General features: G+C 34.3%; 1 protein-coding gene and 1 pseudogene across 7 annotated transcripts in view; both read left to right on the top strand.

Annotated features, from left to right (window-relative positions):
* LOC149409902 (latrophilin Cirl-like) overlaps window positions 1–26051 on the top strand; it is an 847643-nt gene that overhangs the window by 537086 nt on the left and 284506 nt on the right. The window lies entirely within an intron of this gene.
* LOC149409903 (uncharacterized) lies at window positions 19330–24137 on the top strand (annotated as a pseudogene).

Below are 26051 nucleotides of genomic sequence, written 5' to 3'. Positions count from 1 at the left end.
TCAGCCTTTAGATCAGCAACATCAGCAGCTGTAGGCAGACTGATAGAATCTATGCGCAAGCCAAATACTAAGTTTGGTGATCGCGCTTTCGGAGTATCTGGGCCGAAGGCTTGGAATAAACTCCCTCCGGAACTAAGATCCATAACAAGTCCAACAGAATTCAGGTCTAAATTAAAAACTTACCTTTTTAAGCTGTCGTATCCTTAAATTAAATATACCAATCCTAAGAGAAAGTCCAGTTATATTCAATTTTTCAATTTAGTCCTAAATCCTGTATCTAAATTTCGCCAATAAACAATTAGATAATGTTAATTAAGTGTTAATCTCAAGTGACCTACCAGGTAAGTATTGCACTCTATATTATCTCCATAAATAGTTAACCCTTAAATGCATACTGTTGCAAAACTGCAACATACCGTTCAAATCACCTTTAACTCTTTGGTGTATACTTAATACATGCCGTTTTAGAATTATCAAGTTCACGGTAATATATTTTATCGAGTGGCATCACCTTTTTTTTCTTTCGCGAATGTCAAATGTCACTTTTTCTCTAACAAAGTGAAGATTCTCGAAAATTGGTTGGAGGTTAGAATTACAGTTTTGTTTTGCTGTTATTGTTTTGATTTTCTTAGGTAAGTAGATAAAATAATACAATACTTATATGTAATAACTCGTATTTTTCCGGTACACTTATTAGTTTTGAGAATTTTTTTTAGGTTTTTATTTTTTTTTTCATACGTAAATTGTTCATATTAATTTTTATTAAATACATGGTGTTGTAAACCTGCAACATTTTTTTTAATCAAATATCATTAAAAAATTACAAAAAAATAAAATTCTTTATATTTCCTTGCATATGCATGTAAATATCTACAAAATATATTTTTTTCCAGAAAAATTAATAAATCATGCATTTAAGGGTTAAGTAATAACATAGATCACTGTAGAGATGTATTATAAGTTTGTACGTGATTGTTTGAGGTGATTTTGCACAAAAACGGCGCTATACAAGTCATCCAATTATTATTATTATTATTTTATCCTACAAGGTCTAGCCAGCGTTGGCAATCTAAGAGCACGAAAATATTATTTTTACGACTTGTTTACAAAACCTCGAATTTTCTCTACTTTCTATAAATATAAAACGTATTATACATATAAAGAGAAGAAATTCTCTAAATGATAGTGAAAACCTTATCAAAATCCGTTGCGTAGTTTAGAAGAACTAAGCACACACACAGACATTATTTTATACTATTTAGATATGATTAGTCGCCAACCGGTTTCAACAATTACATTCAATTTGATCGGGGAAGTATAGGTATTATCAAGAAGTGAAAAAATCGTTTTGACTATTTATTTTAGTTAGTAAAAATACTGGTTTCGGATGTAATTCTGTCTGTAATGCCGGTTATATCAAACCTTTGAAATTAATTTGAGTTTTAAATTCAAAATTGGATCTGATTTTTTTTTTTTTTTTTTTTTCTTTATTCATAAAAATATATTTGGATACAGGTTTTTTACATGCTTTTCGACTACCACACTAGACACATGTCCGTATTCTGGTAGTCGATTGAAGTAACAATTCAGAAAAACAATATAGTATGTACATTTATTTGGGTGACCGGATAACTCATCAAAATGACCTTTCAAGGTGTGTTAAATTGTTATTAATCTCATATTTCAAATCCAGAATTAACAATTTTATCTTCAACTAGTTTTTCCCATCGTTGCGACAGTTGCCTTTTTATTTCCTGTGTCTTGTTCTGTTTAATTTTTCGTTTAAATTAATTATTATTATCTTCGATGATTAATATTACATTTAAGGGTATTTCAACCTTGGAAAGCTATTAATAATTATTGATTAATTCCAAATTTTGGTACTTACTTTATCGCTTGTCTGATATAGTATGATAAATAGTTCCAATTTTGAAAATTAAAAGCTCGTTGAACCTTCATAAGGCTACGCATTACGCGGGAATATTTAGCATTACTTAATAACCCATACACCAACAACAGAAGCAAACCACAAAGTGACATTTGCTTTCTACGCAAAAAGGAAATGGATTAAAATGGTTTTACAAACTCTTTTCACCCTTTTCAGTGCCACATAATTTTGCGAGATTCGTTCATCAAAGTAGCATAATTAACATTATTAATGGAATTATAGACAGCCCTGATTTATTGAGTCTAATCATTTCAATTAACATGCCAACTAGAACTACTCGACCGAAAATGATTTATAATTGCAACAATAATATCAGGACTAAGTCATTTAGATACTTATATCGGAAATATAGTGACGTCATATGATTGCCTAACTATATCCACCAATGAAAAACTCTGAAAGTCTATGGAATAAACTTTCAGAGTTTTTCATTGGTGTATAGTATAATAAGTTGGCTCCGAATAAGAATTGTACTGTCTATATATTGACATTTATATATATATATATATGGTTTTTTTGTGACCAATTGTTTCATACAAAAAGCCCGAAGATATCGATATAGTGAGTGGTTTATTTATGCATGCAGTTGGCAATACTTTCGCAGAAATTGTAAATGTGTTCAACTGCATGGAATATAGTTACAAGAAGACTATAGTAACCCTCAATAATATTAATAATTAAGCTAAGCATTAATACTATTCTTCAGCATTGAATTTGTATATAACTAATAGCAAACTTTTATTTCTTGATTACTGATGCACTAAACTATTGTGTATATCAAATCGCGCATGTACCTAGATTGAATGCAGTTGGCAATACTTTCGCAGAAATTGTAGATTTGTTGAACTGCTCGGTATATAGTTAGAAGAAGGCTATAATAACATACTTCAATAATAATTACAATTAAGGTTAGCATAATATTTTTCTTCTGCATGTGAAAATTTTATTTTTAATTACTGTTTCATTATTATGTAAATACAAATAAATAATAAATTAATTGTATTACGTAAATTTTGAACTAAAAGCTAACTCTATTCAAATATTGTAATTCTTCTTGTCATGCCGTGTAATGCTTTGCCGCTGCAGTACATAGATGCTATCGCCCCCGACCCGTACAAAAGTGTACAAATTAAATACCGATTTTGAATTAATAATGTCGTGCCATGCACCATGTTAACAGCGGTCGCGAACCGGTTCCTACCCGAGTAGGAGCCCCCAACTCCCACTCACCGCCGCACACAAGGTCGTATTATCAATTTACAGCGCCAAAAATATTTTTATTTGATATTCTGATCAGAAATGCATGTGAGGAGAGTACCTAAGAAAATCTCTTAGAATAATACATTATTGGGGTTATTTTTTAATGATAAACTAATGTTTATAACACAAAGTTTTTTTATGCGTGGCATAAAAGATAACAACTTATTATAAGCTCATTAAAAAATAATAATATTCGAAGTCAAAATATTTCACCAACAGATATAATATGTCTCGACGCCATCTAGTGGGAAATTCAGCACTAACAAAAAAGTTGTTCGTTTACAGGTGAAAAAATATAATTGGCAATAATTGTTGATTGAAAAACTAGTAGTACTAAATCATTTAGCGGGTTGGGAATAAGCCCACGTAGCTAGTTGGGTCAGAGCACCTGAATCAGAAGGTGCCGGTTCAATTCCCGTCGGCGGTATTTATTATGTAGACGGTACCTACCAGCGACCTACCAGCGAACAGCACAAAATAATTATTAAGTTAAGTTCCTTATTATGGCAACATTCTGTGTCCAAGACAACGGTCTGTCAGTCCACCGACCGAATTATTCTTGATTTCCCTTTGGTCTCGACTGGTTGTGCCTTTTAGATTACCGTCTACATTCTAGAATCGTCCATGTAAATTTTACTGTCGCGTATAACAATGTGTTCAAATAAACTCAGTGAATTTATATATTCTTTTATTAAAAACAACCTTCTGATATTGAGAGTCCTTTAGGATCTGTTTTACCCAAAACACATAAGTAAGTAATCCTAAAAATTTTACTCGGGAAATATTTTTAGCTAGAAAAACAAAGCGCACACACAGACAGACAAGGATAGCGACTTTATTTTATACTATTTAGGGATATGAAAGAATGTTTCTAGGTTTCTTTCGAAGGTATTTATGATTTGTTTGAAAACACACTTTTACCTATTTTTGGCGCCGTAATTGCTTTGGCCGTCCTTATGTGCGCCGATGTCAGGATTCGTGCACAGGTTACGCGTGCACGCTATATAACGCGATACGTTAATAAGAATTAACCTTTGGTTATGATGACAGGTAGAAAATAATTTAATACCGTGGCTGTTGTGACTGATAGCTGATATGGATACGAATTTTCGTATCGAAGACTTAAAAAATACTAAATTGTGTGAAAACGCAACTTGTTATGGTGTCTACTTCATTTCGAAAGCAGTTTATTGGTTTGAGCTGTTATTGATTGTGATATAACAATATACACCTTTTAAAATACATGTATTTGAAATTCGATTTTCTTTTCGTGATTGAATTAATGCGAAATCTTGGAAATGGAAATTAACCCACTTCCCGTCATCCGATTATCAATTTGGTTTTATGAAATATCTTCCTATTGACTTGATCCAATTTTATTTGTTTTTGAAGGATAGATTGTTAATTTTGTGTTTTAATTACGGCCGGAATATGTCACTAGTATGTTATTAATACATTAGAATATCATTTGAACCATAACCTTCTTAGGTTCTTTAACCCTCTGTCGAAAACAAGATAGCATTGCGATAAACTTCCGTAATTATATGTACAAAGATATGTTTATTTCATTTTGCAATGATATCATGTTCATCGCGAGCTATACAAAAGTTGACAAATCATCGCGGTAACCGCCTCACCATTCGGGCATTCCTTACTGGCGCTTTTTTCTCTTTTTTTACCCTCTGCACCAAATTCATTGATCGGCGTATCGGATGGCGCCCAACGTGGGGCAACCTTAATTCATAATGTATAATTATTTTTACTGTCAGATACATATTTGTTTTGTGCTAAAGTGTAATAGTTATTGTGGGATTAGTGGAGAGCCTTAATTCATTATTATTTTTTTTTTTTATATTTCGATATGTATTTATTTTGAATTGAAGTGTTATCGGTATTGATGGCGCCCAACGTGGGGCAAACTTAATTCGTTTTTTTTTTTTAAATTCGAACAATATTTTATTTATTTGACGACCTCCGTGGTCGAGACTTGCAATCAGGATTTTATTTGATTAATTTCTGTTATTTCACAACTTATTCATTTTAAATAATGAATAATATATTTGCGGCACGTTCGAGTAGAAGATACTCTCAGTATGGTATAAGACCACCTTTCACAATTTAAACTTTGCTAGAAATTACTTAAGCCGTGTTTAGTGACGAGATCTGAATAGCCAGATAGTTTCCCACCTTCCTTTTCCCCTCCCCAATACCTTCCGCCTCATAATATACCCTAATTTAGGATGCCATAGTCTCAGTGCGATATTTTTTTAAATAATGGGAGTGTTATCGTTTTAATGCAGTTTTTCCTGTGATCTAGTTTAAGTCATTAGTTAAAAGTCTTAGTTGTAAATCACTCGACATTAATCTTAGTTATAAGCCAAAAGTAATTAGTTATAAGTCTAAGTGATCAATGCATAAATTAAGTTGTTAAGCGCCCTTGAGGTGATTTTCTCACGAAAACGGCGCTATATAAATAATCCAATCATTATTGATCTGTGTATTTTTTTACGGATAGTAATATTAATAACGCGTTCGAACACGTGTTCCAACATCGTGATAATGTATTCGAAATATACTAAAAGTTTCGAAGAAAGCATGTTAATTTATACGTTAAGAGCATGCAATCCCGTTTTAACTGGATTACCAAAAATTTAAAGATATTTTTAATAAATTAGCAATATTAATTTTTCTCCGTGTAGCTTTACAGTCTAATGACTGCACATCCCTCTTGAATAAACGCTCACTTCCCGAATCGAGTCTTGTGATTACTTGTTTTCCTATATCAAATGTTAGCAGAAGTCTAGACGCTCGAGTAAGACATGGCACGATCAAGTGAATAGGATACTCGAGTCGGGAGATGTCAAGAGTCAGAATAATAAAAGAGTATGTATGAATGTGAATGATGCAAGAAGTGTGTGGTATGACCGAGTTGTTTGGCGGTCCGTCCTCTCTGCCTACCCCTGTGGTGAAACGGCGTTATTGTTAGTTAGTTGGTTTTCTACGTCAAACCATCCACACCCCTATCTACTCTACGAGCAATGCCACTATTCGAAATCTGTACAATTTCAGGTAAAGGCATACCGCTGATAGCTCCGTTTTAACCACTTATAAACGAAGTACCTATGCAACAAAAAGAGAGGACACATCTTAGCTCTCAGCAGTATGCCTGTAAACTGTGTAACTCTAAGCTGCTCAATTGACACATTTGCAATCCTGATGTATTTTTGATATTAAGTATTATGATCCCGACTTCACCAGAGCTAGGTAGCACAAGCTTTTTATTTTTCCAAGAGGGAGGACCAACCTACCAATGAACATGCCTCTGTGGAGAATAACAACGCTTTTAAATCAACTTTCTTATTTCAATCAAACCTCGCTGAATTCAAGATTAGAATAGCAATTTTTTTTAACACGAGGCTGCATCGCAACTGATATAATTAATATATTGTAAATGTTGTAAAATGCTACTGGAATCACTAACTAAAAAAAATGCATCCCAATTTCGTTCAATCTCTATACATATAATAATACAGCCATTTTAACCCTTTCTATACCAGAGTTCCTTCTGAGGAACAAAAACGAAAAAAATGATATTTTTTAAACAAATCGCCCCGTATTTTGCGAATCGTTGGTGAAGGATATTCCTCATTGCATCTATTTTTAATGCTAGGTTGCAACCTGTATTCCAGCCACAAATACTGTAAATATAATGAAAGATCCCGTTTTGGCTGTTTTGCTTGGACTCGGATCCATTATTTTTTTTTAATGTTATTTTTTATAAATTAAACTATTTGTTTGTTGTATATGTGCTCTTCATTACTAATAAAAATAACCCTTTGAGACCTAAAAATAATTTTAAAAAAATCAAAGAGTTAAAACAAAATTTTCTGCTAAAAAATTTAAAAAATATTTTTTAAAGATTTTAATAAGCTTATAATATGGTCTTTATGTGGAAATAAAAGTGCGGTGCTCAAAGGGTTAACTAATGAGGTTTTTATTGCACCGCTTTTTTCGACGCGCGTTATTTATAATTCGGCCTTATTTTGCATAAACACCGTCAATTCGGCGTTGGCTAAACGGTCACCAGATCGGCATTCGAACGACTACGGCCGTTTAGTCATTCGGCATCGTCTGGGCGATTTCTCGGGATGGTGCGCTCTTTGGTGGTTTTCTCGTTTTTTATTCTGATATCTTTCGGTGAGATCTTCTCTCGCATGGCTGTGCCTCGGACGGTATCTACGGCGCACTGTGGTCAAAATACTCATTTTAGGCGGATTTATATGTTGTTTATTTAAAGTTTTTATTTTGATTATATTCATATGTATTCCGGACAATTTCGTATAGCTCCGTTTAGAAAATACATTATTACGTTATTAGGTTGTTTTTTTATACTAATGGTATTAATCCGCTAAATAATACAACTGAATTAGCGTTTCTATTTTGACAACCTAATAAACTAACTAACTAACTAACCATCACGCCGTTTCTCCGCAGGGGTAGGCTGAGAGGACGGACCGCCAAACAGCGCGGTCTTGGCACACACTACTTGCCTCATTCAGATTCATACATCGTCTTATACATACTATTTTATTATTCTGACTCTTGACATGGCCCGACTCAAGTATCTGATTCACTTGGTATTTAGCTAGTCTGTATTTCATATTTGATTCTCGGGCGTATTATATTATTTTGCTTGTCTTAAATGACTTGTAAGATAGATAAAATGTCTTAATTTCTTCCCATTTTTTCGATCACTGTGCGACGTCTTTTTGTCTCCGGTCCAGCGACACAACCGACGGATACCTCCCGACAACACGTTGCCCAAAGCGGCATTTATTTGGTGTTCCGTGCCCCGCACACTGGCGCTGTTACACTGTTTGCCAAACATGCCATGAGGACGATGTCTCGTCGGTCGGTTGTCCCTGCGAGGAGCACGGGGAATGCCGCATGGCGCTCGGTGCGCGACAATGCGCGGCAATGAACATCGCGCGATGCTATCTCGTAATAAGCTGGTGTTCTTCATCCTTGAGTGGGTGTATTGGAATCGGAAATGCTAGAGCTATAATGGATGCCAGACTTTTTATTAATAAATCGTGGGGTTACTGCCAAGAGATATTACATAAAAAAAAGTTTTTTCTAGTTAGCGATGATTTTAATGTTTATATATTATATTCTATGCCTGGATTATGTTTGGGTCACCTCTTTTGTCGAATGTAGATTTTTAGCTACTATTTTTGGTTTATAATGAACTAGTTGGCCCGGCCATTTTTTTTTATCTCAACGATAGCGCCACCAACTGGTCAAAAATGATCCTATATTTCAAGCTGGAACCAACCATACACATTCACAGATTTTCATTGAAATTGGTTGGGCGGTTTAGGAGATTCGCTTGTACGAACACGGTGACACGTGATTTTTATATATTAAGAAGTTTATATAAGAAAATATGTAAAAAAAAAAATAAACATGATGTACAAGAAAAATATTGTAAAAGCACTTACAAAAATAAGCAAAGTTGTTTAAGACAACACTTATGATTTTTTTAAAATTAACGCTAACATTATTTCCCAAAACCCTGTCGTTATAATGAAGGTCATACTGAAAAAAATGAGTTTACTCCAAAACATGTTTTTGTATGTAAACCCACGATATTGTATATTTTGTTTACAATAAATGTACTTTTTTTTTTCATTTGTTTCATTATATAGCATTTGTGGAAGTACTGTGCAATCCTGTGTTGAGAACAAGCGCAGTTTATAACGGTTCCTTGATAACTTAACACAATGACAATTCAAAACACCTTTAATAAGTTAGATAATGTCATTAAAAGCGATTAAAAATCTAAAATATCAGATTAACCTACAACAAACAACAGCGCCGACAATCTATATCTAATATTATCGCGATACCGGCGATACTAAATATTTATCTAAGTAATAACAGATATTGTGGTGAATACTAAACCCTGAGTACTATCAATATTCCAGTTATATCAATATCAAAACATAATTCGATAAGCAACAAAACATACTTGTCCCTTTGCCTTCGTTGGACGTAGGACCCGTGGCAAGGAAGCATCGGTTTTCCCACTCTAACACTGAAAAATATTTCGCATACAACAACATATGTTTGTCTCTTTTACTGCCGTAGGGCCCGTGGCCTGTGGCATTTGGCAGTGGAGCATCGGCACTCCCGCTTCCACACTCGGGACTCGGGACTAATGCAGTAACTTTGATATCTGTGGATCGATATATCCGATATCTGGCGATTCACTGTTACGAATATATTAGGCCCAGGCCTAGTAGTGACAATACGAAAAATAACAGTTTGCCCAGATCTATGAAATATACTTTGATAAGGAAAATATGAATTTATTGTGGCCAGGATTTAAATGGTTGTGTTTTATTTTGTTCATATTGTAGGGTTACTTAAATACGCTTTGCAAAAAAATTTTTTTTTTTTTTTTCGCAAGCAAAGTCAGCGACATCCACGTATCATATCCCCTTGTCTGGAACGATGTTCAGTATGGCTGGCACCTCGCTTTGCCTTTAGCACTGGTATCCGTTGTCAAACGATTTATTTGTTGGTTGTTTTTTGTTCAAATTGTCCCGGGAATCAAATTGAAGGTATTTCTCCTATCGCGATCTTACAACTCATCAACGTGAAATGAAACGTGTTTACTAAACCAGACCTAATCTTGATAAATGTTTATTTTAGTCTTAATCTCTGTATGCATATCTGGCGGTTCTTAACCTTTTCTCATCAGAATTAATTTCTTACGTACCAACAAAATATTTATTAATTAGTTAATAATAATATTCAGTGCTCGGGGTTTCCAAATAAGTTATGATAAAATTAAAGTACCTGCGCGCTCCATACGCTCTTCTCTCCCATTCCAAGTGGATCAGTGCAAATAAAAAATTATACTCATATAAATATATATATTTTTTTATTTATTTAGAAAAAAAGTAAATATTCACAAGAGATAAAAATATATTACATTTCATATAGTCCAGTCAGTGGGGAGTTTTACCTTGCAAAAGGTTAGGTAGTAGCGATTTTGATATATGTTGTTAAGATTGGGACTCTAAGGAAAAAAAAAAGTTTTCGACCTTGGGAGGGTCGAGCTCGACCCGCCATCTTGGATTGAAGGTGCCAAAATTTGTTTTTTTCATAATAATTGTGAAGTGGTCGTTTTTACAACCACATTGTTGAAGGCAAACTTAAAGACAACTAAATTACCTACATTTTTTGATTAGAGTTTTTTTTTGTTAGTCTAATAGGTAACGAGTTACAGTAGCGGAAATGTGAATATTTTTCTAAAAAATGATGAAATTACCCAACTTGGTGATTTTTTCGCATTTTTTTTATTGTGGTATCCCCAGTAGGTCTACTCCAAAGATATACCAGCGATGGTAGATTTCGAAATTATGTTACATTTGAATGAATTATGTTACTATAAATTATGTTACTTAATAACAGTCTTCGTCATCAATGTCATCATCTAACTCATTGCCTGTGATACTGAGATTCTGGGCTTCCATTGACAAAATCTCTTCTTCTTCGTCATCGACATCGATGTGAACCTCTGGCGAATTTCGGCATGTTTGACCATTACAGCACCCACATACAATAGAACACTTCAATCCAGCTTTCCTGCAGCTACATGCAACGCCGCATCCTTTTTTACAATTGCATGAAATAAATTTTAATAAAGTCTCGGGTGCTGGTTTCTTTGTCATTCTTACTGGAACAAGCCCGTTGGTGTCACGTTTCCAGCCCCAGTTTTCTGGATTTTTTTGGATTCCATACCATTTTTGGACTTGATGGTACGTTCTAAATGCATGGTACCGTGCAGCGTCGTTCGTTGGTGGCAAAGAGGCAAGATCGAATTTGCTTTTTGTTGTCGACTTTGCGAAACGTTTGTAGCGGACTTCTTCCAAGGTTTCCTTATCCATGTCACCCCCGTACAAAGCAACAAGAAAGCGTGTTCCTGCAACTGCTATGTCTTCTGGTGTTGCATCATGTTGTTTGAAGATTACTATCATGGCATTGAGTCTTGTGTCGTTTTGCACAAGCGAACAAAATTTTGTTTTTCCTTGGTTGAAGAAGGACGATGTTGTATCGCAGCCGCTAAAGGCATGAAGAAACAGAATATTCTCAGCCGCCTCTTTGTATTTCACACTATTCGCGGAATACAGTCTTTCAAATGTTTTGCCTCTCCCGGGTTTGCGAAGATATATACTACTTTTGGGTGGTGCTAATGCTGTCAGCAGAACTAGGAGATCAACGTCTTCGCCAATAATGAAAACAGCGTCATATGATGAACTGAGTGACCGAGCAACGGCATCCAGGCAACGTCCTGTAACCAGGACTCAATCAGTGTTGCCAAGTCAGCTGTAGACTAGGATCCCACTATAACAAATCAACGTCATCGAGCACACGGATGATGCTATATAAGTATATTGTAACGTAGAAATACGTTAAAATGATATTGTGTAATATGTTCCTACAAAATTTATCAAGAAAACTGGAGTTTTACAATTTTTTGTCAAAATTTTCTTCTTTCAACCGCTGTAACTCGTTACTTATTAGACTAACAAAAAAAACTTTCTACAAAAAATGTAGGTAATTTAGTTGTCTTTAAGTTTGCTTTCAACAATTTGGTTGTAAAATCAACCACTTAATAATTATTTTGAAAAAAACAAATTTTGGCACCTTCAATCCAAGATGGCGGGTCGAGCTCGACCCCCCCAAGGTCGAAAACTTTTTTTTTTCTTTAGAGTCCCAATCTTAACAACATATGTGAAAATCGCTACTACCTAACCTTTTGCAAGGTGGAGCCCTTTTTTATCCCCCACTGACTGGACTAATATCAGACATCACTTTTTTTGTTTACCAAATTTGTAGAGAAATATTCTCGGGTCAAACTGGGGAGCTAGTCTATGTGCTTATATATATAGATAATAATATGTATAGTTACAAAAATGGAAAAAGAATATTTTCAAAAATACTGTAAAATACTACAAAATCAACAAAAATATAAGCAACAATATAAGCAACAGAAATAAGCAACAGAATGTATCTGAAAATCACCGATAAAAGTAAGTCAATCTTCTCTGTAAAAATACAACAAAACTTTTTTTTTAAATTTAAAATAATTTTTCTCACTTTTTATTGTATCCGGTAAATCGTTAAATAACTTTGGGCCTATATATTCATGATGGTGTTGTGCAGCTGTCGTGTTGCATCTAGGTACATACATGTTCCCAGATGTTCTAGGTCTTATACTTCGCGTTGAGGACCTTTCAGAATCTTTAAAAACTTTTAAAATAGTTTTGAAATCGGTAGGACCTTAAATTTTTCAAAAAGTTCGTTGGTTGGAAAAATTCTTGGTTTTTTAATAATAACTTTGATTATAATTTTTTGTGTTGTTACTATCGAATACAGATTATTCTTATAGATACCTCCCCATGCGATAATCTGCATGTACTTTTTTAATATATAACCCTTCCGAAAAATTCTCTAAATGATGAAAACTTTATCAAAATTCGTAGCGTAGAGCTAAGCGCACAAACAGAGAGACGCGGATAGCGACTTTATTTTATACTATTTAGAGAAGAGTATTAAGAGGAAGCTACAAGCCAAAAATGTGTATATTCTTGGTATACCTTATATTGTAGGTAATAGGCATTAAAATCGCTTGACAAACGGAGTCTAGAAACGTTCGATTTCAAGCACAAAACTTGTTTGTATTTATTTTGTAAATAATTTTATAAGAAGGCAAAAAAGTTAATCAAGTGAAACTGTCACAGATAATCTAAGCTATAATACTGTATTTTTAAAAGTTGTTTCCTTTACGCGTTCATACATTTCTATTGAAAAAAATATTTTGTAGTAGTTTACATTAATATTTTTTATTAAGTAATTTTATTTTTTTATTTGTATTCTACTCAAACGAAACGATAGGAAAACCATCAAATTATATAAAGCTAATTTTTTGGTATTCATAATGTACACCAATTCGCTATAAAGATTAATCAAAATAGTGATTAAGCACTAAGCTTCGCCTTAATGCTACGTATACATCCGCGAACTACCGAACTGAAACTCAACTTATGAGAAAGAAACGAAACAACCGCAAATGGTGTGAAACGCCGCTTGCAGTTGATTCGTTCATTTCCCGTAATTCGTGGTATGGTTCGCGTTTCGGTTCGCAAATGTATACTTACCCTAAGTTAGGGGAATCTATCAAACGGACCGCTCGTTTCTGCACAGAGTGAAGGGTTTTCAGGTATTTTTGGGCTCCGGACGCTGCCAAATTCAATAGTAGTGCGCACTTGATTTGCACAGGGTGTACAGTACACCCAGCTAAAGTAGCCCCTTTGGGTAGAACGCGTTAGTATATTCAAGGATGTGATTATTTTTAATTTGTTTTGTTGTTTGAGCGAGTTCAAAGAGCTTGTCTCCTGATAAAACTCGCTCGTTACCATCCCACTTTATCCCCATGATTTCATACGTTAATGACACAAAACAAAATCATTTCAACATTTTACAACTTTATTACTATACATTCGAAACTGTGGTATCAATTTCAAAGCGCCATTAAAATAAATAGAACCCCGGCATTAATTTTGATAAGTCCATCGCCAGTTTCACGAAACTAATCTAAAGTCAAATGTACTGAGTATCCTAGAGATAAAATAGTGGAAGTATATTGTGGGCGTGTTCGTGTGAATAAAAAATATTAATAATTGAATTAAAGAAGAAGATAATACTAATAAACCAATCAAAAATAAATCAGGACAAGACACAGAAAAATAAAAAGGTAACGGTCTCAATTGGGAATCGAATGGTAATGGAAATCCAATGGCCGGCCGCGTGGTTAGAGGCGTTATCCCGCATAATGAGTATTGCCTCTTAAGGCGAAGCTTAATGCTAAATCACCATTTTGATTAATCTTTATAACGAATTGGTGTACATTATGCATACCAAAAAATATGCTTTAGATAAATTGAAGGTTTTCCTATCGTTTCGCTTGAGTAGAATACAAATAAAAACATAAATTACTCAATAAAAAATATAAATGTAAACTACTAAAAAATATTTTTTTTCAATAGAAATGTATGAAGCGTAAAGGAAACAACTTTAAAAAAATACAGTATTATAGCTAAGATTATCTGTGACAGTTTCACTTGATTAACTTTTTTTTCTTTCTTATAAAATTATTTACAATATAAATAAAAAAAAAACAGTTTTGTGCTTCAAATCGAAAGTTTTTAGACTCCTTTCGTCAAGCAATTTTAATGCCTATTACCTACAATATAAGGTATACCAAGAATATACAAATTTTTGGCTTGTAGCTTCCTCTTAATAATAACCTCTTCAAATTATTGATAGTTAAAAACGGGATGCAGTCCTTAACGAATGAATTGAACAATTTTCCTGATAATCTTTTGGTAAATTACGCATATATTATCACGATGTCGGAACACGTGTTCATGAAAATACGAATATTTTCGCGTTTCGTCATGATATATTATCAAGGCAAATAATTGCACGTGTATATTATTAAGATACACGTGAAAGAACGGTAAACACAGGAAACTAATGGCGGACTGAACGCGGTTGGCGCTAACAAAAAATAAGCTGGTAGTCTATAATGGAGTGCTGGTACCTACCCTGATGTATAGCAGCGAGGCACTGAACTGATAGAGGAATTACAAAAACACACTGAATGCTGTAGAAATGAGATCCCTGAGGCGTATGTGTTGTAAAACCATGCATGATCGCATGAGAAATTTGAAGATTAGCAAATAATGCAAGGCTGATGATGTAAGCGTAATGAGTAAGATTAAGAAAGGGATACTTAGGTTTGGGCATTTAGAGCGAATGAACGAAGAAAGGAGTGTAAGCAGAATATACGATGGAAATGAACCAGATACTTGAGTCAAGAGTGGGAATAACAGAAGAGTGCATGAGTGTGAATGAGGCAAGGAGTGTGTGCCAAGACAGAGTTGTTTGGATGTCCGTCCTCTCTGCCTACCCCTGAGGAAACGGTGTGATAGTTACTTTATACTTCTATTACCTATTCGTTGTTTACGATACCCTCCCTACTTTTAAAGTCCACTCTTAAAATAATCGAGGCAATGTTGTCGAGCACCGAATAAATAACGACATTCCATAACATACTTAGTTACTGTTACTGTAACTTATAACGTTTTGTGTTACGATTTTAATGTCACCATTAACCGCTTCTCTCCGCCACTCATCTTCTTCCTCCCCCCTCTCCCCTCCCCGGTGACTGTTGAGCGGGACACGGGACAGCTCGTTTAGTGCCCGAATGGTACATACAGCACACAAGGGGGGATAAACCACATTTGAACTATAAAGCTGTTTCGGAAAGTTTGCGAAATTACTTTTCGTAAAAATGGTCGCTTTATTTTTGGTCAAAACTCTGTTTTTTCAGTTGTCGTTTGTGATGTTTATCATTGTGTTGTTCATCGGTGATCTGTTGTAATCTGTTTTATTATGATACTAGCTGAGGTGTGCCCGGCGTTTCTGGGGGTTATCCTTAACCCTTTCAGCCCCAGTGTTAATTCAAATTCACACGAACTTTGTGAATTTTTTTACCGTAACTGTAGCGATTTAGAAAAGCCACGTTTTCGTTTTCTTATAGTTTGTAGTCTTTTCTGTGGCGTCTATTTTTTCCGCTCGGAAAAAATCCGTATTCCCGCCACAACAACGATAAATATTTTGACATCTGCTGATTGTGAGTTTCATCGAATTTCTGCCGTCATCGTTTACTTAATTTGAGGTGAGATATCAATATTTTCTACTTGAATGTACATTATTTTTATGTATCTCATAGGGTTTAGCCAGCGTTAGCAATGTAAGCGCCCGAAAATATTTTTTTAACGATTTGAATACAAAATTACAATTTTTTCTATTTCGATATGATAGTGAAAAAAATATCTCATCAAAATCCGTTGCGGAGTTTAGAAGAACTAAGCGCACAAACAGACCTTATTTAGAGATTCTGTCGACCTGACCGGTTTAGCGATAATTTTTTTTTCTGTTTTTGGAGGTCCCGTATTTTTCTCATTTTGGTATTGTGATTTTAATTTATTGTGTCTATTATTAATATCCTTCAGTTTGAAAGAGAGATATGTAAATACGAATGTTAGAGGGAGCGCACTAATATTAAAAAAACGATAGCAATTAAAATGGTGAAAATATTTAATAAAACACGATTCCTTTCAAATAGATTAAAAATCCTTCGACAAATGCTTTAGTTGCATTTAAAAAAACACTGTGATTTTTTTCATGCTTATTAAATGTTCAATAAGAAAACGTGGTTCTAATAATTTTCGGAGCTTACTTTGCGAATATTTTCTATCGAGGAAATTTCATATAATTAACGTTTCGGCATAATGAATGTACAGATATTTTCTTTAAAAATAACATTTTTTTAAACTTAATACTTAAGGCCATACATTACGTCGTGTAATATTTTAAATTGAGCCGCTATCAATAACAACCCTTACGTAGATGGCGATAAGGTTTAAATTCCCGCTGAACACCATCCACCTGTTTTGATTTATGCAAGAAAAAAACATGGCCAAAAAGTGCCTTTTATTTTATTTTGTGGATGTTCAGGCATAAATATTTAATTTTTTTTCGATCATTTCATAAATAACTTAATTTGACACATTATACAATAAAATCATAACCGAAAATGGGTTCGTAAGTAGGAGATTTTGAACTTTAAAGCAATTTTCATAGGCCTTTACATTATTTTTTTCTGGGCTTATAAAAAGACTTATCTAAAAAATACTCGATTATTTCAAAGGCCAAGATGTATTCTACTCGCAGTATTTAATTAAAGCGTCTGAAACATTTCTAGGCGACCAAATTTTCAAACCAAAAACACATGATTTTGCATTACATCGCCTTAAAGAGTTAACGAGAAACTTTTTATAAATCAATAGAATTTGGGAATGCAGGGCCTAAGCATATGCTACTTTGGTTACCTGTGCTTTGTATGCGTTGTCCAAGAGAGTTTATAAACGAATTGGTTATTTTTATTACTTTACAATTGCAGTGAAAGATGTTTTTAGTTCGCGTGACTATATTGGGAACATAAAATGAAATCAATTTCTTGCTTAATTAAGGATTCTATATATCTGTCACATTGACACCGAGCTGCCCATTTTGTATTGATACTTTTTTTTGCTCTTTATTTGTTGAAATATGCTTCTTTAACACGAAACGCCTTTTAATAAGATATTGTATATACATATATAGATCTTGTACTTTGTGAGAAGTCAAGACAGAAACAAGACAGCCAATCCTTAGGGAATATAATGATGGGCATTTGTTCAAAAACCGATTACGTGACTAGCTCTCGGCTCATATTATTTACGCGTATATCGTTTTCTCACGATACCTTTGTTTTTCTCTCTTAGCTCTGTTTCTTTTTAATCGCGTTAAACCGACTCTTAATGCAATATTTACTTTCACTCTTTGTGGCATTTCAAGTTTGCTTTGTTTTTTGCAATAATTATTATATTTATTTTATACACACAGAAGATTCAAAATTGCTCATTAATGCAATAATTTTTTTCATTTTTTTTTCAATTTTATTTATTTATTAACCCTTTGCACTCCAAATTATTTTTTATATGGTATACCAGCTATTTCATAAAGTGTAATGTAAAAATATGAGGAAAAATTACAATTTGTTTAGAATGTTAGAATTTTTTTTTTGTAAGGCAGTAAATAAAATGATAGTTATATTAAGAAATATATATTTATTATCATACAAGAATTTCCATATTAAAATTTTTGTAATTTTTTAACGTGTGGTATTTTGGAAAGCAATCGCCCAAATGCATACGTGGTTTGTTAGGACATGTATCACTGTACTCTGTTTGCTGCCCTTTTCGAGCAGACCACAAACTCCCGCTTGGGACCTTTTCTTAAATGGAGTTTTCCATTGAGCCTGGTCTCTGATGTTACCAAGTAAAAAATATTCAATTAAATGAATGCCTAGTTATTGTTATGTATGAAAAACAGAGCACAAAGCACAACAAATCGTAAATGGGTACTGTGTATAACTGAATAGAATCAAGTATATACCTGCAAAAGGACCCTTTACAATAAAATGTATACTTATTGTTTATGTCGCTGCTGCGGCGCCATCGGAGTTGTTGGAATGTTTCCTATGTCGCCGTGGAGGCGACAACGGAGTACAAAGAGTTAACGCCCTGTTTCGGGGCTTTTACATGGGTCATTCCGCCGTTTCGTTCAAATCGCATGTTCTTGCAAAAAAGTCATATGAAAAATAATGTTTTTCAAGAAAGTTTTATTGGAAAATGTAGTTATTTAAAAAAGGAAAAAGTAGTATTTACCGGATTAGGCATTTGTTACTTAATAACTTTATGGTATACAAAAAACATGCTAAAATCTCATTACCTTCCCCGTGTAAATGAGGGACCGGTAAATTGATCAATAAATAAGAACATTTTACACTAGTAAAATCACTACATTCATTAATCGACCTGAATGTACAACTAATTTTGCATATTTATTGGTGTTTAATTTATTTTTAAAGTTACTGTATCATAGAAAGAATTGAGATTTTGTTTTTGTCCAGAAAAAATCGCTGTCGTCTTCCGCCAAAGCGGTAATTAAAATTGTGACCGTGTTTGTCACTGTTCGTCAGCTGTACCCTACCCCGCGCCTCCGTTACTAATCAGTGTACCGCTATATCTGGACCGGGGAGGACGTGCGTCGCTGAATAAAGAAATATCTGCGATCTCCGTGCTCGAAAACGACTTTGTCACCGACCAGGCATCATTACCTTCCAGCATTTTTTTAAGTAAGTACATGTTTTAAAAATTCGAATCATGAACCTATAAACTATAATTAGTCGGACTATTTTTTATTGAAACATAAAGATTTGTAATGTCATTATTAAGCGAGTTATTAAGGAAAGATTGTCAAAACCTCATTACCCTCCGTCTCATTACCTTCCGTATCGTAAAATTTTTTGCCGGATGGTAATTTAGAGGTGTGGAGGGTAATGATAAATTTGTAAGGGTTATTTTTACGTGCATCTGGGACCATGTTTGGGTGTTCATAAAAGTTAATATTATCAATAAAAGCAGTTTCTTGCGTTCTAGCGTCTGACAATTTCAGTTTTGGTGAAATACATATTTTCGTTTTATCTATTTACTGATATGGAAAAACAATCTGTTAAAATTTACCCTGCGAATTTTTATTTGAAAATCGATTTTTTTATTCAATGATATAATTACGGAGAATTTAATAACAGCACAAACATTAACTACTATGAGTGGACAATAGAAAAACAAACCTACAGGGGAAAGGATGGAATCCAGAAAATGAAAACCATAACAACTAAAAAGAAGCTCGAGGACAACCCTCGTAAAATAATCGAAAAGTTAGATGCCACCATGGATGTTTTCTTAAAACACACACGAAACATCGTAATGCAGTACTCCGCTATCAGAGAATTGAAAGATAATCTGACAGACACGGAGGTTCTCATACATGTTGATTTTAGCGAGAACTATTGGTTGAAATACCATGAAGAAATTCAGTCCTTTCATTTTGGTGGCAGCTGAGGACAAGTCTCTCTTCATACAGGAGTACTTTACTATGTAGACAGCCAGACGGGTCTTCCTTCAACCAAATCATTTTGCACGATGAGTCGGTGCCTCAATCATGATGCTTCAGCTATATGGGCACATCTAGTACCTGTTCTGAATATGGCGCAGGATTTGGTTCCATCGCTTGCAACGATTCACTTCTTATCTGATTCGCCATCTAGTCAATATAGGAACCGCTACATTTTCTATATGATAACGAAGATAATAGATCAAGTTCCTAATATCGAGAGGGTCACATGGAACTACCAAGAGGCGGGACATGGTAAGGGGGCCCCAGATGGCATCGGAGCGGTTGTGAAGAGATCTGCAGACAACTACGTGAAATTTGGCGGAGACATCGGTTCCTTTGAAGAGTTTGCTGAAGTTGTCCGTCAAAATGTTCAAAACGTCGATTTGACTGTCATTGCAGAAGACGAAATATATCGGAATAAATTTCCAGAAAAACTTCCCGGATTTAAAGGAACAATCAAAGTACATCAGGTGATTTGGTCTTCGTCGTTGCCATACAGTGTTGTTTTAAGAAGCCTCAGCTGTTTCAGTTGCCAACACAGCAATCTGTTATGTAAGCACAGCAAACATCTGGGAGTACTGAATGTAGAAAATGACGAAGCCTGTATAGATGTCACAGTTGACATGAATATTGAAAACTTAAGCCTACAAATTGACTCGCCTACTATTTTCAATAATATTGATGACAATATGCTATTGAGCGAATTCGACGGCTCCATGTTTTTGGACGATACTATTGCTTCAACGCCAGAGCCTGCTAAAACTACAGAAAAGAAATGTAAAGTGAAAATACTCTCAAACGTCCCGTTCGACTATCAGCATTATTCCCTTTATAAAAATAGTACGCAAGAATTCAATCCTTTCGATCAATGTGAGTTCGAGAAGTTCATCCGATCCCTAAGAGTAGAATATCCTGATTTCGATGAATCAAAACAGCAGTCCCCCAAAACTGTGGAACTCCCACACATGGACATTGACGAGGAAACCAACAAAGAGGATAAGGAGGCGCCATTCAAATACTACTTAGATGACTGGATAATGGTTCAATATAAAATAACTAACACGACACATCATTTAATTGGGAAAATTATTGGAAAACATGAGTACACACTAGAGTACAAAGTAATTTTTTTGAAAAAAGCTCAAGGGAATTCCAAAAAATTTGTCTGGCCAACAATTAGTGACGACGATTTCATTTTGGAATCACAAATTCTTCAGCGCTTGCAAGATCCAGATGAGAATGAAAGAGGACAATTCACTTTCAAAAATTTGCCGAACTTTGATTTGAAATAGTTTTCCAGCAAAAACTTTCACAAGAATGATCTCAAGTTCCTTAAATATTATGTTCCTATTTAGATGTAAGACCTTTATCTTGTACTTATTAGTTACATATGTTGTGTTTGTTTTAAGTATCTCTGATTTTATTTTAAACTGCATTTCAATTGACTTCTGATTTTTTCTTATTTTTAATTATTATTTTTATTATTTCTATTTTTCAAATATTACAATGTTTGCTTAGGAATGTGAAAATTTTGTATTTCTTGTGTACAAACCTACTTATAAAACGTAATTATAAAGAATTTGACTATTCCTTATAATTTCTGGGTAAGTAGTATAATAGGAAAATTTTAGTTGTGTTGGGTTTGATGTTCCAGCTGCCTTTTCTTAATTTGTATTTTGATATTTTTTTCCATTATTTTTTAACAATTCATACAGATATTGCAAAAGCATAAGTAAGCAGAACTGATTACGTATGAAAAAATGTATTTCTTGTCTCCAATGTTCAAAAGTCTGAATAAAGCATTTAGTTTTTCACTATAATAGGTTTTTCTTCTTTTTCCTAATCCGCTCACCACGTCAAATGATACTTAGCATGATTTGAAATCTATTTTATTATTCAATTTCTATTCAAATTTCATTATTCACAGACATTTTAAGAACCTTAAACATGTTCACTACCATCTATTAATATTTCATTACCAAACTTCATTACCATCCAAATTTTTAAATTACCATCCAACAGTTTTTCATTACCATCCACACCTTCATTACCTTCCATCAATTTTCTTCGAATCCAAGTGTCGCACAAAGGTGCCCTTTTCACTTTTATACATCTGATAGGTACGGGAACCCATTTCTATAAAAATATATAGTAAAAAGGCAAAAAAAAAAAAATCCGCGGAAACAGGCAAATTTGAACGAAACGGCGGAATGACCCACATGAGAATATTAAGAAATATATATACATTATTTATTGTACATAGTTTTGTGGTGTATATGTTGTAGTTTATTTATTCAAAGCTTTACGACCTAATACTCACAAATTTTAATCTCTGAACTGAAGACGGGGGTTGTTTCGGAGAATTTAAACAATTCTTCAAGTTTCAATGTTAATTTTCAAGTTCTGTGAAATATTTTTTTAAAGTTCTGTTATTATTTCAGTTCTGTCAAGCCAATAGCCTATAATGATATAATAACAGAATTTGAATAAAACTTTCACAGAACTCGAAACATAACGTTGAAATTTGATGAATTATTCCAATTCTCCGAAACAACACGTCCTTAGCGTATGCACTGAGCTTTGGTTCTTTCGAAGTTTCTATAGCTGATGACGCTGCTGATTTGAGAATTGAATTGGTGTTTTCACGAACGCACACTTCATACAACTAACACGCTAATAATACTCAATGGACCCATGTTAGTTGGCTGATAGCGATATCGCTGGATTTGGCTATCTGGAAGTTTTAATCTATCGCTAACCAAGTAGGGACGTCATAATCTCTGGGTTTAATTCATTGCAGGCATGTTTTTCATCTGCACGATTTCCCATCGATCCGTCGATTATTAAAAATTAAAAAACGTTCATATGAACGATCGTTTCGAGTGTGCGAGGGTCCCTCAAGTGGTCGTAAATTGCTCACGCGCCCCCCATCCCGAAATTCCTCTCATTCCTCTCACAATCCGTCCCACCCACACACGTGGGGACGGATGTCGCCGTGCAATTAATTCTGATGAAAAATCGCCGGGCAGATGGCGGTCATAACGACTCCCCCTTCCTCCCTCTGGTGCCACCCACTCTCTCATCCCCCTTCTTCCCCTCCCTCTTTCACAAAGCTACTTGGCGCCCAACGAAAGAACAATAGAGGATGTATCTAGACGTTTAAAGCGGCCATTAAAATGCGTTCGTACAGATTTTAGAATTTTTGATTTGATCTCGAGAAGAATGATATTGCATTGAGGCCTCATTTACTTCTCTGGCTAATTTGTTCGGTTTTGCGAACAAACAGCTATTACCTGTATAGTTAATTATTTTTATTTATTGATATTTTAGAAACAAACAGTACATGAGTTATAGGGGTGAAACAATTTACAGTAATTAGATATTTCATGTTGGGTACCTATGATATGTTTTTTAGTATGATATTCCTTAATTACTAGGTGACGTGTGTAGTATATAGGTGTATGGGTGTGTATATATGTATGCGTATTGAACAGTTTACATTATTGACATGATGCTACGTTTTGAATTTGGGCAGTGAATCCGAACAAATATCAATGTTTGATATTTTTTTATATATACAATAATATTATTATTGGGTTTATAAAAACAGTTTATTTTTAAACAAGTTCTGCTGTGTAATTATTATTACGCGTGACAGCTGTATCGCCCTCTTAAGGCATTATCAAACTGTCAAACTGTGGACAGTTTGATAATGCCTTTAGAGTGCGAAACAGCTGTCACGCGTAATAATAATTACACAGCAGAACTTGTTTAAAAATAAACTGTTTTTATAAACCCAATAATAATATTATTGTATATATAAAAAATAAAATGGAGTTCTACAAATTAAACTTAATAACAATAAAAAAATCAATGTTTGAGTTTAGACCAATATTATTTAGAGTATGAAGAGCTCGGTTGATTGGGGAATTAGATGCTGCATTTGTTTTGTAAATAAGCATGTGGAATTGCACTGGATGTCGTGTACGTCTCAAAAGTAGGGTTAAAATGAATAAGGGACGGAAGTTCGGAACATTGGATGTTTTTGTTCGCTTTTTGGAACAGCTCATATGATCTCATTGAAATTTCTCTAATTTAGAAGTCAATATATTGTTTCTCTCCATTCCTGAGCGATTTGCATGTTTGTTATACGATAATGCGTGGTTTAGTGTCCTATTGATAACATCTCCTCTTGCAGGTTTACTTGGCAAGGTCGAGTTGACATATTTACAGGTTATTTTGAGCGTGCGTCTTTGGAATCAACGTTTCAATTACTTTCATGTTCTTCAACATTTACTATCAAGTCTGATGTTTGTATCCACTAATATATTCGCAATACACACTACATTTAACTTTCACCCTTCATCCCGTCCCACGATTATTACGACACCACCCCCGGAAGGCGGTGGGGGCTCGTCAGGGTGATCTAGGAAATGGCCGCTAGTTAAGCGGAGTCCGCCCGGATTCCACTGTTACCAGCGTGACTCTTTGCTTATACTCAGTGTAAAGGTGTTTTTTGGGCACCCAGTGCAAACAGTATAGACCGGCCGCTATACGCTGTACCCTGACTTAATCCAAAATTAAAGTAACTTATTAATAATTATCGGGATTGATTATATGGTATTGAGTAATTTTACGCCTCCTCATTTAGCCAACGTTTCCGACAGCCTTGCGGTGTCCATCATCAGAGATTGTGTGGATATTATTAACATACAAACAATAATGTATGAAATGACTCTTTCTGCGAGATTTCAAGTATATGAAAAAACCCGAAGCGGTTTTATAGCTGTTAAGTTTTATTCGCAAAATTAATATTTTTTCTACATGAGTCATGGTTTGCACAAGGGAGTTGTAAAACATCGATTTTACTTAGGTTAGGTTTAGAGATCTACTGAAAACTCTAGACATTTAAGTTAGCTAGATTGAGTGTATGCAACCAATTCAAGGTTCAATTACTGCCTTTGTAATACTCATCAAATGATGTATTTAGAACTTAATAAGTACTTACAGTCGATCACATTGGATTAAAAAAATTAGTTACACTTTTACCAGAGATAAAAATTAAGTAAAAGACGACATTTCTCAAGTTCACCATCAAAAAAACTTTGCCATTCCCGAGATTAAAGTTTCTCTATCAAAGATGTTATTTTCGCTATATGATATCCAAACAAATTAAACTTAATTTCGTTTTTACAGCTGTCTACGATTGCTCGATTCTTGTTGAATGTTTGCAAAAAATCTATGCGCGCCTACAAAATCAAGGCCTTTCAAAAATTCTCTATAAATTACCATGGGTGTGTCAACCAGTTTTCTCCGTATTTGAGTAATTCTGTTGTTAACATTTTTACGACTAATCGAGGGATAATGACTGCTTTGAGTGGCGATTAGTTTAACCGTTATTTAATGATCATTTACATGCCGGATAGCGCTAGCGAAAGGCGAAGAAATGCTATATAAATTTAGTAGCTAACAGTTGCTAATCGGAACACTAATGAAATTTGACGAAACGGCCTCCAAAATATGTACAAATAAAATTTCTCTTATTCATTATTTCACTCATTTCTTCGGCCACGCAAAATACTCATTATTGGGTAAGGTAAAATGACTAACGAGGGGACTAATGTACTACAAGAAAATGTTGTTTGGAGTACAAGGTACAAACACGTTTGTGCCTTATATACCAATGATTAATACCTATTTTATTAAAGATCCGTCAATATTAAAAAAAAATCTGGAACTAATTCGAGACATGTAACAAGGATGAAAATTAGCTAACTGCTAAAGAGGCTTCTTTATAATAAGTCTGCAGAATGAAGGGATGCTGGTTTTCCTAAACTTCGCAAAACACTCATGGAGGAAATAAGGGAGAGGAGATGGTACTAGGGCAACCAGGCACAACACATCAAACAAACTCAACTGGGCACATTTGGTCATGACTGACTAGATCAGTATGATTTCGCCACTCGGCGAGAGCAGATTTCATGAACTATAAAATGCTTTTGTTATGTGTAAACTGTGAAATTTTTTAAAAACCATCCAGGAAGATAGTTTAAAACTAGTGATTGCATTACATTTCACGTGAAAGTATTTTTACTGATAATTTTTTATAATAAATCGCTCGTTTCCACAACGAGTT

This window comes from Hesperophylax consimilis, chromosome 29 (genome assembly GCF_061612785.1).
Source record: "Hesperophylax consimilis isolate HC1 chromosome 29, BYU_Hcon_1.0, whole genome shotgun sequence".
Taxonomy (NCBI): domain Eukaryota; kingdom Metazoa; phylum Arthropoda; class Insecta; order Trichoptera; family Limnephilidae; genus Hesperophylax; species Hesperophylax consimilis.
Note: the sequence above shows the minus strand (reverse complement) of the source record. Positions and strands in the feature narration are given on the sequence as shown.